The following is a 13154-nucleotide window of genomic DNA, read 5'->3' as shown; positions in this document are numbered from 1 at the left end:
AGCTTCCAGGGGCCTCTCTTGACACCTACTCACCTGGGAGCTTAAAACCCCAATCCTGACCTATTCAGTTGCAGTGGAGTGTCCATATCTCACTACCTCCCCTGCAGGCCTGTTTCACTTTCCCAGGATCCGGGCAGAAGGACCCTTTCCCTGACTTCTGCTGATCTCAGGCAGGGGCCATGCCCACAGGCCCACTGGAGACAGGGCCCTCTTAAACTCTGCTGCCTCCGTGGGCCAGCAGGAGGCGAATAATGGCCCCAAGGAGAGTAGGTCCTAATCCCCAGAGACTGTGAATATTAGCGAAAGTGGAAAGTCTTTGCAGACGCCATTAAATGAAGGATTTTGAGATAGGTATCTTGCATTATTAAGGTGGCCCTAAATGTAATTACAAGTGTTCTTTAAAAGAGAGGCAGAGGAGGAGAGGAGAAGGCAGCATGACCCTGGAGGCAGAGATTGGAAGATGTTGCCAAAAGACAAGGAATGCTGGCAGCTCCCGGAAGCTGGAAGAGGCAAGGAACCCTCCTTTCTCCTCTAGAGCCTCAGGAAGGAGCATGACTTTGCTGACACCTTTATTTTGGTCCAGTGATTTTGATTTTGGACTTCTGGTCTTCTGAACTGTGAGAGAATGCATTCCTGTTGCTTATAAGTCACTAAATTTGTGCTGACTTGTTATAGCAGACACGGGAAAGTAATAAGAGCCCTTGCGGAATTCTTGGCTTTACTGTTGGGGTCTCCCATGTTTGTGCTGTGCCCCTACTACCTGTCCTGTAGTCACTAGTGCCACCCATCAGACTTGTAAGATCACATGCAGACCCGTCTCCCCCTCTGGGCCCCTTGTCTGTCTGCTGTCTGCTGTCTGCTCATTTAGCAACTCTCAGCCGTTTGGGGCTTTTCCCTTCTCAGCTGCCATCCATGTGGCCAGCCTTCCCCCAGTTCCCCTCTCTTGTTCTCTGCCTCATTCTTGCTCCTCCTTTCTTTTCTCATCATTTCACACACAGTCACAGGGTGGGAGGTGGACAGCTTCACCCACTGGAACAAGGTCTCAGTGGCTGACAATGCAACCACTGCAGTGGGGGCCACGTAAAGCTTTTCCTTTTCATTAGGCACTTTTGCCTTGGTGGCCCTTTCCTTCAAAAAAAAAAAAAAAAAAAAAAAAACCTTAACCTTAAATTATATATTATAATCACATTGGCAGAAAGATGACTGCAAGCTAGGCTTAATTCGCTTGTAAATATTTATTATTATTATATGGAATTTTTCTTCTGATGTTAAAAGGATAAAAAGGAAACCATTTCTGTGGGCTCTGGGTGCTGTGGCTGCTCTGCTTAATAGAAAAGTTGGTCCCACACTAGAGATGCTAAGGAATAGCTCAGCCAGGGGAGCCAAAATATGCTTCTGTCCCAGCCCCGGCCTGCCACAGGGCCCACCTAGGGTTCCTGGGCCATACAACACTTCCGCTCTCACCTAGAGCAGCCATAGGCAGTCTCGCATGGGTGTTGGGGTGATAAGAAGCAAAGAAGACACGGACCTGTAGCCATGACTCCAGAGCAGATGGCCCACTTGCTTGCTTTGTGATCCTAGGGTGGCTATTTTCATATCATGAGTCATTTTCTTCATGTGAATAATAACAACTGTCCTGTGTGAGTTTGTACAAGTTAGCAAGGCCCCCTGGCCTTTGTTTCCTCAGGTGTGAGGTCAAGTGAGGAGAGAAACTGCTCAACACAAAGGCTGGAGATCTTTGGGAAGATGAGGAAGTTGGCTGCTGGTCTGTCCTGGGCTTGTAATCAAGTCGGGGAGCTTCTCTGTGCTTCCAGAGACCCAGGCTCTCACATGGAGGTGGAATGATCTGTGAACCTGTCTGCGTTCTCCACGACTCCAGACTTGTGTGCCAAGCACTGGTCCATAGTCAATACTCAGTATACTGGTGTCAGAGGAACATACGAGTGACAGTAAAGCCTCTAGCCACCTCGCTGCTGCCAAGGCCACCTCCACTCTTCCTCCCTGCTGTCAGCATGGGTCAGCAACCACGATGTCAGCGTCTGTCATTTAATCACCCCAAGCAGAGTGTACTTACTGGGGGCGGGGTGGGGAGGACTTTAATGTCAGGCTTCCTGGCAGCAGGAACACGTTTGGCAGCTATGGAGGGGGATAACCTCAGAGGATCTTGGTGTCTTCCCACCCCTCAGGGGTTGTTTGTCTATCTTCTTGGGGATCTTATGTGGGCTCCCTACTCCACCCTGCCCTGACTGGCATCAGGGCTCCATATTTACGGGATCTTTCATCCCAAGACCTCAAAGAGCTCTGTCACCTGGTGGCAAGCGCAGTAAAGCGTGTTTTATGGAAGAGGAAGGCCAGTCCGAGGAAGGAAAGGTGCTGGATCCAGGTTACTAAGTGGGATAGTCAGGCGCCAGGGACTGAACTTAGGTCCCTGGCTGAGATGGACATTCCCAGCTCGGCTCTTATGGGTGACTGTGCCTTAGTCATCTCTGTCCCCTTACGCCTACTACAGGACCAGGCTCCTAATAACTGCTCAATAAACATGCATCAGCTAACTGCCTGACTGCAGCTTCCCGATCTTCAAACACCTCACTCCCTGATGTGGCAGCTGCAGACCCCTGAACACCCACTTGCACTCTCGGGAGCTGAGCCCTCCTTGGCCTCACCCAGGGCCCCTCCCACTCCCACACCTTTGCTCAGGCAGTGTGCTGGCCTAGAAGGCCCTTTGCAATGCCTGATGAGATTCTACTAAGCTTTCAAGGATGGGCTCAAATATCACTTCACCCATGGAGGCTTGTTTCCCTGCTTCCAAGTTCCCAAGTCAGAAGGGATGGCTACTGCACGGTGCCACATTCCTCCTCCCCTCTGTCCAGGCACTTTCCATGCTGTGTTCTGGAATGGGAATAACAGTCACCCAAAGCCCCCCAGGGATAGCATGAACATTAGTAGGGCTCATGCCCCTCAGTGTAAGTTTTGGTGATCACTCGTTGCCCCCCCTCCCCATAACACCTGGACATATGGAGGAATGGCTTGCCAGGGCCTGTGCAGTCAGAAGGAAAGTCAGGGGTGGTGCTGGGGCCTCCAAGGGCACTGGCCTATGAGTCCTTACTCATGGCCTCATCTAGAGGGACTTGTGCAGTTGCTTTCTCAGTCTTTTGACTAAGATCAAGTGTAGAGGGACTTTCCCAATATCCCAATATATTGTGAGGCTGTATCTCCTAGAAACTCTCAGCCCCTTGATGCCCCCACTGGCTGCTCCACCTGCTGTGGGGGTATTGTTGGGCCAGTGGTTCCAAGCATAGGCTTGATACTCAGACACTCCAGGTGAACAACATAGGCCAATCATTGAGGCTTTCTCAATGTCCTCAGCCATAAAATGGGGATAACATTGATGCCTCTGCTTCATAGAAGCCTAGCCCAGTGCCTGGCACAGAGTAAGTATTCGATCAATGTCAACTACGTTTTAATTTACAAGCATTTATTTATTCACCCAATGCCTACTGTGTGCCTGCTTTGCCAGCGAGTAGGACCTGGCCCTGCTGGAGAAGGAGGTGAGTAAGCAGATCACACAGTGAGGCCCCAGGAGGGACACAGGCCTTCAGGGGCCCCCATGATCAAGGCCTCAGTATCATTTTCATGTGCCCCTTCCTCTATAAAAATATTAAAAATTTGATTTTGTAGCTATGTTGGTATAAAGGGGAACATAATCCATGCTGGATTGTATTCATTTTCCCCCCTTCTGATTGAAAAACTAAGACATTTATGTGGGCCCTAAATTGTTGTGGGGCCTGGCACTGTGCCTGCCATGTATAAGGGACTGGGTGTGATTCCCCTCACCCAGATTTGAGGAGTCAGGAAGCTGCCAGAGACAGTGCCTTGAAGCAGGGCAACAGGGCGAGAGGAGTAGCCAGGGGACAGAGGGGACAGCACTCAATTCAGGGGACATGGCCAGACCCTCCAGGCATGTTGTGCGGGCACAGCCACTGCCTGTCCCAACCCAATCACTGGCTCTTCATCCTTGTCCCCCAGGCTAGCCTGAGATGCCTCAGCACCACCCCAGCCCCTCTCCAACACCAACAAATCCTCTGCCACTGGCCAGGCTGTCCTCCAGGGCTGCAGCACTGGCCTGCCTGCTCCTGCTCCTGCTCCTGCTCCACTGGGCAGGGCTTGCAGCCCAGCCCTGCCCTCCATGGGACCACAGAGGCAGCCGTCCTCACAGCAGTGCTATTGTTGGGGTGGCCAGCATACCTTTCCCACATAGGGACAGACTTCAGAGGGGCCCTCCTCTCTCGGCACCCTGTCAGCACAGCAGCCTGCATGGGGAGGAACATTCCATCGTGAGTCACTCGGTGTTTCCCAGAGAGGGTGCGGGACTTGGGAGCCTCTGTCCACGGTGCAGTCTGGGGACCCCAGTCGGTTCAGCTCTCCTGTGCCCCTCCAGCTCCCCCACGGCGCCTGTTTCCTGGAGGTCTGTACTTGCCCAGGGTGTGTGTGTGGGGGGGTGCTGGCTAGCTGGCTTTGGTGGCATGCAGGCGCAGCGGGGCAGGACTGCAGAGGCCAAATGCAGGCCTCTGCCCGGTTCAGTCCTGCCAGCCAGGGAGCTCCTCCGCCAGCACCTCCAGGGGCTCCGTATCCAGCCCAGCCTGCAGCCCGGGCCCAGGGCACCTGCGCTCAGAGGCGCCGCCTGCCACGGTTCCCTGGTGCTCAGGAGCGTGGGCTCAGGAAGTCTGGCTTCTTAATGCTGAAGAATGGTGGAGGGAAGAGAGAGGGATAGGATCCCAGAGAAGATTTGCCTCTAGCAGCTGGGGGCAAGTGTGTGTGGAGTGCATGTGCACATGCCCTTGTGTGTGTGTGTGTGTGTGTGTGTGTGTGTGTGTGTGTGTGTGTGTACACGGCATGGACAGTAGTCTTGGGCTGCCACTTGGGAATGACATGGCCTCAGGCAAGCCTCCGTGTGCTCCTGTGGTCACAGCAGGCGTCCCTTCCAGACTCCATCTCCGGCTCACCCCTCCTGGCTGGCAGCTGCCACCCTGCCCGAACCCGTCCAGCCCCCAGGACTGGCACCCGGTCCAGTGCCTGCCACACGGGGACCGCTCAGGCGGGGTGTGTGGTGGGGGTGGGAGCGCCCCTCCTCTCTCTCTCAGAGGCTGGCTACCCGGGCTCTTGCCACACGGGCTCCGAGGGTCCTACAGGTCACATCTCTTTCTGCTTTTTGTGTGGAATGCTCCAAACTCGCCTGCTTTCTCCCCTGCCTTCCTGTCCCACACCCCGTCCCACTTCTCTTCTCTGTTACTCCATCCTCCTGGGTTGGAATTTGGACAGCTTTCCTCTTGGGCCAAGGGGTCTGTGGTTGTTTGAAATCCAGGGCAGTTTCTCCATCTTCCTCTTCCACCCTCTCTAGGTGTCACCCCCACCCCAGACCCTTCAGAGCTGGGTCCCTGCCCACTGCACACCTCGCCCCTAACTGCTAGCCTCTTCCCAGAACCAGCTTCTTGCATCCTGCACTCCCTCCAGCTCCCCTCCCTAGGCTCCAGCCTTTCCCCTGGGGACCCCTCAGCACAGTGCCACCCCTCCTCCTTGCCCCACAGTCCCTCCACCCCCTGAGGCCTGTCACACTGTTGTCTTCCCCTAGGAACCCCAGTTCCAGAACTGGATTCTGAATGATTTCTGCGGCTTCCTGGCTGCCCCTACTCCACACTTTCCCTCCTGTCTCCACAAAGCTTCCAGACCATCTTCCTTAAGCACAGGCTGGACCTTTCACCTGCCTCTAGCTGACCACCTGTCCATGGCTCCATCAAGCCCAAGGCCAAGTCTAGCCTAGCCTCGAAGGCCCACGGCATGGCCTCTGTCTGTACCCCAGCCTCCCGGCCTCCTCTCCCCACCTTACACAGAAAGGAATTAACAGGGCAGCCCCGGTGGCACAGCGGTTTAGTGCCGCCTGCAGCCTGGGGTGTGATCCTGGAGACCCGGGATCGAGTCCCACGTTGGGCTCCCTGCATGGAGCCTGCTTCTCCCTCTGCCTGTGTCTCTGCCTCTCTCTCTCTGTGTCTCTCGTGAATAAATAAATAAAATCTTAAAAAAAAAAAAAAAGAAGAAGAAAGGAATTAACACAGCAGGCCTGAGACAAAGGCCTGTTTTCAAGGCTGGCCCTTGGCTGGGATCTGGAAATTTGAATTTCTGGAAGGTGTCCCTGTTGCCTAATGAGAGCAACTCACTGTGCTACTTCCCAATGTCTCACATAGTAGGTGCTCAGTGAATACCAGTTGAATGGGTGAATAACAACCATCCCTGGTAGGCACTGTGATCTCCATTTTACAGATGAGAAAACTGATGTGATTCGTGCTCAGAGATGTGGTCTGTCCAAGGTCACGTAGCCAGTTATTGGCAAAATTGGAGCTTTCTGAATCCAGAACACATTTCTCCTTTCCTTTGGTCCATGACTGTCCTAGAGTTCAGAGGAGAGGTGCGGGAGCCACGTAGGCAATGAGGGGGAGGCCTAGTGGACACCCCCTGTCCATGGCCTTGACCAGAGTTATTCTATTTTTTTTAAGATTTTATTTATTTATTCATAGATACACACACAGAGAGAGAGAGAGAGAGAGAGAGAGAGAGAGAGAGAGAGGCAGAGACACAGGCAGAGGGAGAAGCAGGCTCCATGAAGAGAGCCTGACGTGGGACTCGATCCAGGGTCTCTAGGATCACGCCCCGGGCTGCAGGCGGCGCTAAACCGCTGCGCCACCGGGGCTGCCCCCAGAGTTAATCTAGATGAGAGGTTTGTCCCCACTCACTTGGCCTTCTTGCTCTTGCTGCAGGAGCATCTCCAGGGGCTGGACCAGGTGCGTTTGGCCAGGTTGGTTTGGGCACAAAGATGCCCGTGGAGCCCTCCGATGTGTGGGGCTGCCCACAGCCCGGGCTCTTTACTGCAGTGGGAGAGGTGTGCATGGTTGTTGCTGCAGGGGGAGCAAAGCTGTAGATGTGGCCACACGGGCCAGTCCTGGGATAGCCCCCCACCCCCGCTCCTGTCCCTCACCCACCGGGCTCAGCCCACTCAAGTGCTGGGGATGGGGTGGGGGCAGAAGGACCCCTGCCCCACATTCTGCCCTAAAGCAGTAACTCCCTTGGGTCCTGGCTCTACACCACCTCCAATTAACTTGATTTCTGCTGCTTTTGCCAGATCCCAGCTACCCCTGTGCCCAGATTCTTCCTTTCTTCCTTTCTATTTATTTATTTATTTATTTATTTATTTATTTATTTATTTATTTATTTATTTATATGATACAGAGAGAGCACAAGCAGGGGGAGCAGCAGGCAGAAGGAAAAGCATACTCCCCACTGAGCAGGGAGACTGATGCAGGGCCAGATCCTGGGATCATGACCTGAGCCGAAGGCAGACACTTAACAGACTGAGCCACCCAGGAGCCCCTGTGCCCAGATTCTGTTGCCCTGTCCCCTCTCTGTAGCTGGGCAGGGGCAGATGAACCTCAGTTTCCTGGCCTGTGAGGGACACAGCAACCATGCTTGGGGTGTCTGAGGGGATTAAAGGACCATCTCCGCAAAGTGACCAATTCCTGGCAGAAGCCTAATAAATCGGGATCCCTGGGTGGCTGCGGTTTAGTGGCCTGCTTTTGGTCCAGGGCGCGATCCCGGAGTCCCAGGATCGAGTCCCACGTCGGGCTCCCTGCATGGAGCCTGCTTCTCCCTCCTCTTGTGTCTCTGCCACCCCCCCTCTCTATCATAAATAAATACATCTTTAAAAAAAAAAGAAGAAGCCTAGTAAATCGTTCCCTCTCCTCGTCCACCCCAGGCATCAGCCACCGGATGTGTCCCTGCCGGCAGCCCAGCCTGGGTTCTGGGGGCTGCAGGTTCCCGACTCCCCCTCGCTGAGCTCCCTGCATGCTGGGGCGGCCCGTGGGCCCCAGGGAGATCCCCACCCCCAGCCTCCACTGTCACCTGTGAGTGGACGCCAGGGCCTCCAGAACTGGGTTCTGTCCGCCTCACCTGACCCCCCACCTCCTCCCGCATCTGGTTCTATGTCTAGACTTCCCTGCCCTGCCTTCCCCCTCCCCTTGGCCTCAGCAGGGAGGCAGGTCCTGCCACACTGCCACACGGGGAAGGGGACTCACAGCGAGGAGCACCTCCGATGGCCCTCAGCACACAGGTCTTACTGTCTGCTCTTACCTGTAAGAACACCGGGACCAGCAAGTACACAACACGAGTAACGGGCCGGGCCTCCTGCTGGTAAGTGGGGCACAGGATTTGGACCCGGGGCGCCAGCTGTAGATGGGCAGGAGCCCTCGCAAGGGCTTCGGGGGTGGGGTGGCGGTGCGGCTCAGGCCCTGCGTCTCCTGGGAGATCCAGGATGTGCCCACAGAGCACCGATCCCTGATCCCTTTTGGCTGGAACAGTGGCTCGCCAGCCCCCACGGCCCCCAGGCTTCCTGGTCACTTGCAAGTGAACACAGAGCAGTAAGCACTAGGGGCCCCGTCATTTAGCTGGGAGGCAAGATTATGGGACCAGCACCCTGGAAGGACTCAGGCCTGTAAGCCCCACCCAGAGCCTCCTCCCTGCACCTCTGTCTCCAGCCTGTTCCCTTCTCGCCTCAGTTTCCAGTAACAGCCACAGCAACTGGCCTACGGCTCCCGCACCGGTCAGGCTGCTTCCTACCTCCGCACCTTTGCTTGTGACTACCTGGCAGCTGGTCTCACACTGGGCAGGCCCGGGCCCCTTTCCTTACACCTGTGAGCTCAGTTAAATCTCTGAAACGTGAGGGGGAGGCTGATCATCACCTTCGTAGGAAGCCAGGCTGGGAGACTTGAGGGCTTGTCCAAGGCAGCATCTGGTGACTGGCAGGGGAGGCCAGGTGGGGGCAGGGAAACCCAGGGGCAGGTGAGCTTGAGGAGCCCCGCTGACCGGGCTGCGCTCTGGGGGCCCTGGGATATGCTCTGGCCCCTGGCTGCACTCTGGGGGCCCTGGGGTGCACTCTGAGGGCCCTGGGATGTACTCTGGGGGCCCTAGGCTGTGCTCTGGGGCATTGGGGTGCGCTCTTAGAGCCCCAGGTTGTGCTCTGGGAGCCCCAGGCTGCACTCCGGGAGCCCTGGGATGTGCTCTGGGAGCCCCGGGATGTGCTCCGGGGGTCCCGGGCTGTGCTCTGAGGGCCCCGGGTGCGCTTGTGGAACCCTGGGATGTGCTCTGGGGGAGTCGGGCCGCGCTCTGGGGGCCCCCGGGGGGCTGGCCATGGAGGCTCACCTAGCAAGAGGAAAGCCAGCCTTTCGAATGGTGTTGCTCCAAGTCAGAGAAGTAGCAGAGGTGGGCAGGGGCCTCTTGACCCTGGGTCACCCCGATATGAGACAGAAAGGCCCCCTGCCCCCTCCTTACCTGGCCCTCCACCAGGGACCCAGCGGCTAGAAGCCTCATGCTGGGCTGGAGACCCCAGGTCCCGGGGTCAGGGGTGTCTTGGCATCTTGCCCACAGCACTAGAGACAAGATCCTGCACCTGTGAAGGCGCTGCATGGCCGGGGGGGTGGGGTGAGGGGGGCGGGGAGAAGGTGTAGCTCTGCCTCCCTGGGCCTCAGTTTCCTCATATGTCAAAGTGGAAAAAATGGCACCCACTTTGAGGACCGCAGTGTGGATGGAAGGATAATGTGGCCCAGAGCCTCGCCCTTATACACCAGCACCTTTACCTCCTCTGGCTTCTTTCCAAAAACGGTCCACAGGAAGGCCTTTCGAAAGTCAAGAGAGATGGTCCAGCGAAACGGGACTGGGGTCTCTGGGAGCACTGCACTTGCCGTCTGCTCTGGACGCACCTGCTGCTCAGCTCCCAGGGGCTGTGTGACCTGCGCCGGGTGCCTAACCTCTCTGTGCGTCGGCGTCTTCACTCTGCCTCACCAGGTGCAATCACAGGTGTGTGAGCGGCTGTAGAAGAGCATCCCTGGGTTGTTCTTTTTTTTTTGTGGACAGAATGTGGAGTGTGGCAAATGTCCCTTCCCCGGGTGACTGTAGGGTTGGGGTGGGGGCCTCTGCTCCAGAGGTGACACTCCGAGCCACGGGATGGAGACCGGCCAGGGTCTCCCTTCTTGCTCTCCAGGAGGGCTCCCTGGGCTGAGAGGGACAGGCCCGCGTTGTCCTCCGTGCCCAGGTCCCCTGGCCCGTGTTGGCTCTGGGGGAGGCATAGGGCCCTGCCCTGCTTCAAGTGAACCTCCAAGCCGAAAGTCCGAAGGGGCCTAAGAGACCAATTTTAGAGCGCTTCCCCCATCTATGAAAGGGCCCTTATTTTGAAAGAAGCTTCCCAATCAAATTCTGTTAATTTGACCCCTTCCCTGGAGGGTAATAGGGGGGTCAGCACCAAAGTGATCACCAAAATGACAAGGCACTCCAGAGGTGCCAAGCTATCAGGGCTTGGGGCGTCTCGTGGAGCCCTTGGACTAGCCCTCTGGACAGAGGGGCGCTGGAGTGCGGAGGTGGGATGGGTGGCAGACCGGGTGGGTGTTGATCTGCGGAGTCTCTGGTGTCTGCCCGGGGCCAGGTCCCACACACCGGCCCCTCCACCCTCACGGCGGCCCTGCCAGGTGGGGACTGTTGAGCAGGCAAGGTGACAAGGTGATGGGCAGGGCGGGCATGTGGGACTCAGAGACTGAAGGGGAGGTGCCAGGGCCTGGCTGGACCATAACTTCAGTGAGGAAGGGGCCCTGCCTGCTGTTAGTTTGCTGCCCCAGCCCCCACCCGGGCAGGGTATACAGTAGATGCTTACTAAATGTTTTTGAATGAAGGTCCGAAGGAAGTGGGCTGCGACTCTAGGCCACCACACCTTTCCCCACTGGGCCTGATGCACCTGAAGAGGGGGCGTGGCTCGGCCTCGGAGGCAGCAGGGTGTGGGCAGCGCCCCCGTGTACCCCGGGGAGACGGTCGCGGCTGAGCCATGCTGTGCCCACAGGTGGCCACAGGAGGTCGCCCCGCACCGCCAGCCGCAGCGGGCACAGCCTCCCTGAGGGCTCCTAGCGTCGAGGAGGGGATCTCATGGGGGGAAAGGTCCGCCCCGGGGGTCCGTGGACGGCCAGGGTCAGGGAAGGATCGTCCTCTCTGGAGGGTCAGCCCGTGGCCGCAGGGGAGGCGACGGGCCCAGAGAGGGGCTGCCGGCCCCAGGGACACAGCCAGCTGGTGGCGGAGCCCACGGGTCCCCTCCCTGGTCTGGCCTCACGGGTTTGGAGACAGTTTACCATTGTTGGCGCAGCAGTCGGGTCGCTTCGGCTGGGATCCCGGGGACTTCTGGACCCCAGGGAGGAGACGGCGCTGGGAGGGCAGGCTGGGGACCCGGAGTGTGGGGCGGGGACCTGCGGGGCGCTGGGCCTCACCTGAGGCCACCATCCTCTTGGGAGCCACCTCCTCCTGCAGGGAGAGCCAGGCGGGGCATGAAGCCAGGCAGATGCAGAAGCACCCCGGGGCGGGGGGGTGCCCCAGGGCCGGCAAGGCTCTGCCAACCTGAGGGTCAGGGCTGGCCCAGGCCTGGGTGAGGAGTTGGGCCTTATCCCGGGGCAGCTGGGGAGACTGTCAGGCGGGGGTGAGTCTGGCTGCTGTGGGGGGAGCGGGATCATGGTGGGGGGCTGGATGAGGACCCCTGCTCTCCCGTGCCTGCCGTATGGCCGCGGCCAGCTCCATCCTGGACTAGCACAGCAGGTTACAGGCTCCTGGCTGCCTCTCCCAAGCCCTCGGGGCTGGGACAAGAGGCCTCGCACCTCCCCCCCCCCGGGGGGGCTCTGTGGCGGGCTCCCTGCACCCCTAGCTTCCTTGGCTGCAGTGCCTGAGCCCTCCTCACCACCCTGGGGCCTGTGGAAATCCCTTCGAGGCCCAGCTCAAATGCCACTTCCTCCAAGAAGCCCTCTGGGCCAGTCTGGGTGCTGAGGCTTCTCCCTGGCACCCCCAGCTCATGGGAGCACAGCACTCACCAATTACCGGGGTTTGTGGCCGAGGCCCCAATGAGTAGGAAACTCTGTTTAATGGCAGGGACTGGCCGTTTTTGGGGGTCCCAGGGCCCAGCAGCAGATGTAACACTCAGCAAGAGGGATGAGGAAGAGGGCAGAGAGGGGAGCCTGAGACAGAGAAAGCAGCCCCCCTCCTGGAGTCCGAGCCGTGCAGTCCTCACAGAGACTCCTTACCTCCCACCCCGCTGCGGGCAAGTGGGAGAGGCTCGGTCTCTGGGGGGGCAGGAGGGACAGGCCCCGGGTGGCCCTGAATGGGATAAGGCCACCTGGAGGGGCCCAAGAGGAAGGAGCCACTGAGGCAAGTCCCAGCAGCCAGAGGTGGGGTCACGGCTGCTAGGGAACCGGTGGGAGGGCCTCGGTGGGGCCCACAGCCTGGAAGGGGCGCCTCCACGCGGGTGGGCCAGCTGGGGGCTGCAGCGGGGGCGTCTCCCGATGGGTCTCCAGAGGTGGAGTCCAGGGAGTGCCCAAGGCCCTGGGGGGGCAGTGGAGGCGGGGGTGGGGGTGGGGCCCAGTTATCAGTGCTGATGAGAGAAGGGGCCCAGGGGAAGGCGGGGCTGGCCTCCAGAGGACTCGGTGACCAACCCCGCTGCCCCAGCCCCAACAAACCTCCAAAGATGTGGGGCTGTCTGCAGGGTGGTGCTGCCCCTTCCAGCCCCATGGGGCCCAAGCTGGGGGTGGTGGGGGAGAGTGAGGACCACCCTTTAAAGACTGAGCTCCGCCTCCCCACACCGCCATCCCAGCATCTGATGGGTTGTCGCACCGTCGCCTGCCCCACTTCCCTCCCTGTCTCCTGGTGGCCTTCCTCGCACCCCCAGCCTGACCTTTCAGGCCCACAGGCCTGGCCCCTCTCATGGCCCGCTCCCCTCCCCCATGCTCCGTGCCCCACTCCCCCCAGCTGTGCCGGTAGTGCTCATGCACGTGCTCCCCTTCCCCGCGTGTTGAACCCCACACCCAGTCCAGTTCAAGGTTGGGCTCAAACGTCCCTCCTCTGGGCTTTGCGTCCCTCCTGGGCACTCCCTGGCACTCCAGGCACTTTGCACCTGGAGCTGTCCCTGCGGCTCTCATGTCCACCTAACTGCAGGCTCCTGAAGGGGGCGAGCACGTCACACCATCCTGTGTCCCCGGCCCCATCTGAACCGGCATAAAGAACATGCTGAAAGATTTCACAAGTGGAAACATGGG

Source organism: Canis lupus, chromosome 10, assembly GCF_003254725.2.
Source record: "Canis lupus dingo isolate Sandy chromosome 10, ASM325472v2, whole genome shotgun sequence".
NCBI classification, from domain to species: Eukaryota; Metazoa; Chordata; class Mammalia; order Carnivora; family Canidae; genus Canis; species Canis lupus.
This window is presented reverse-complemented; position numbering follows the sequence as displayed.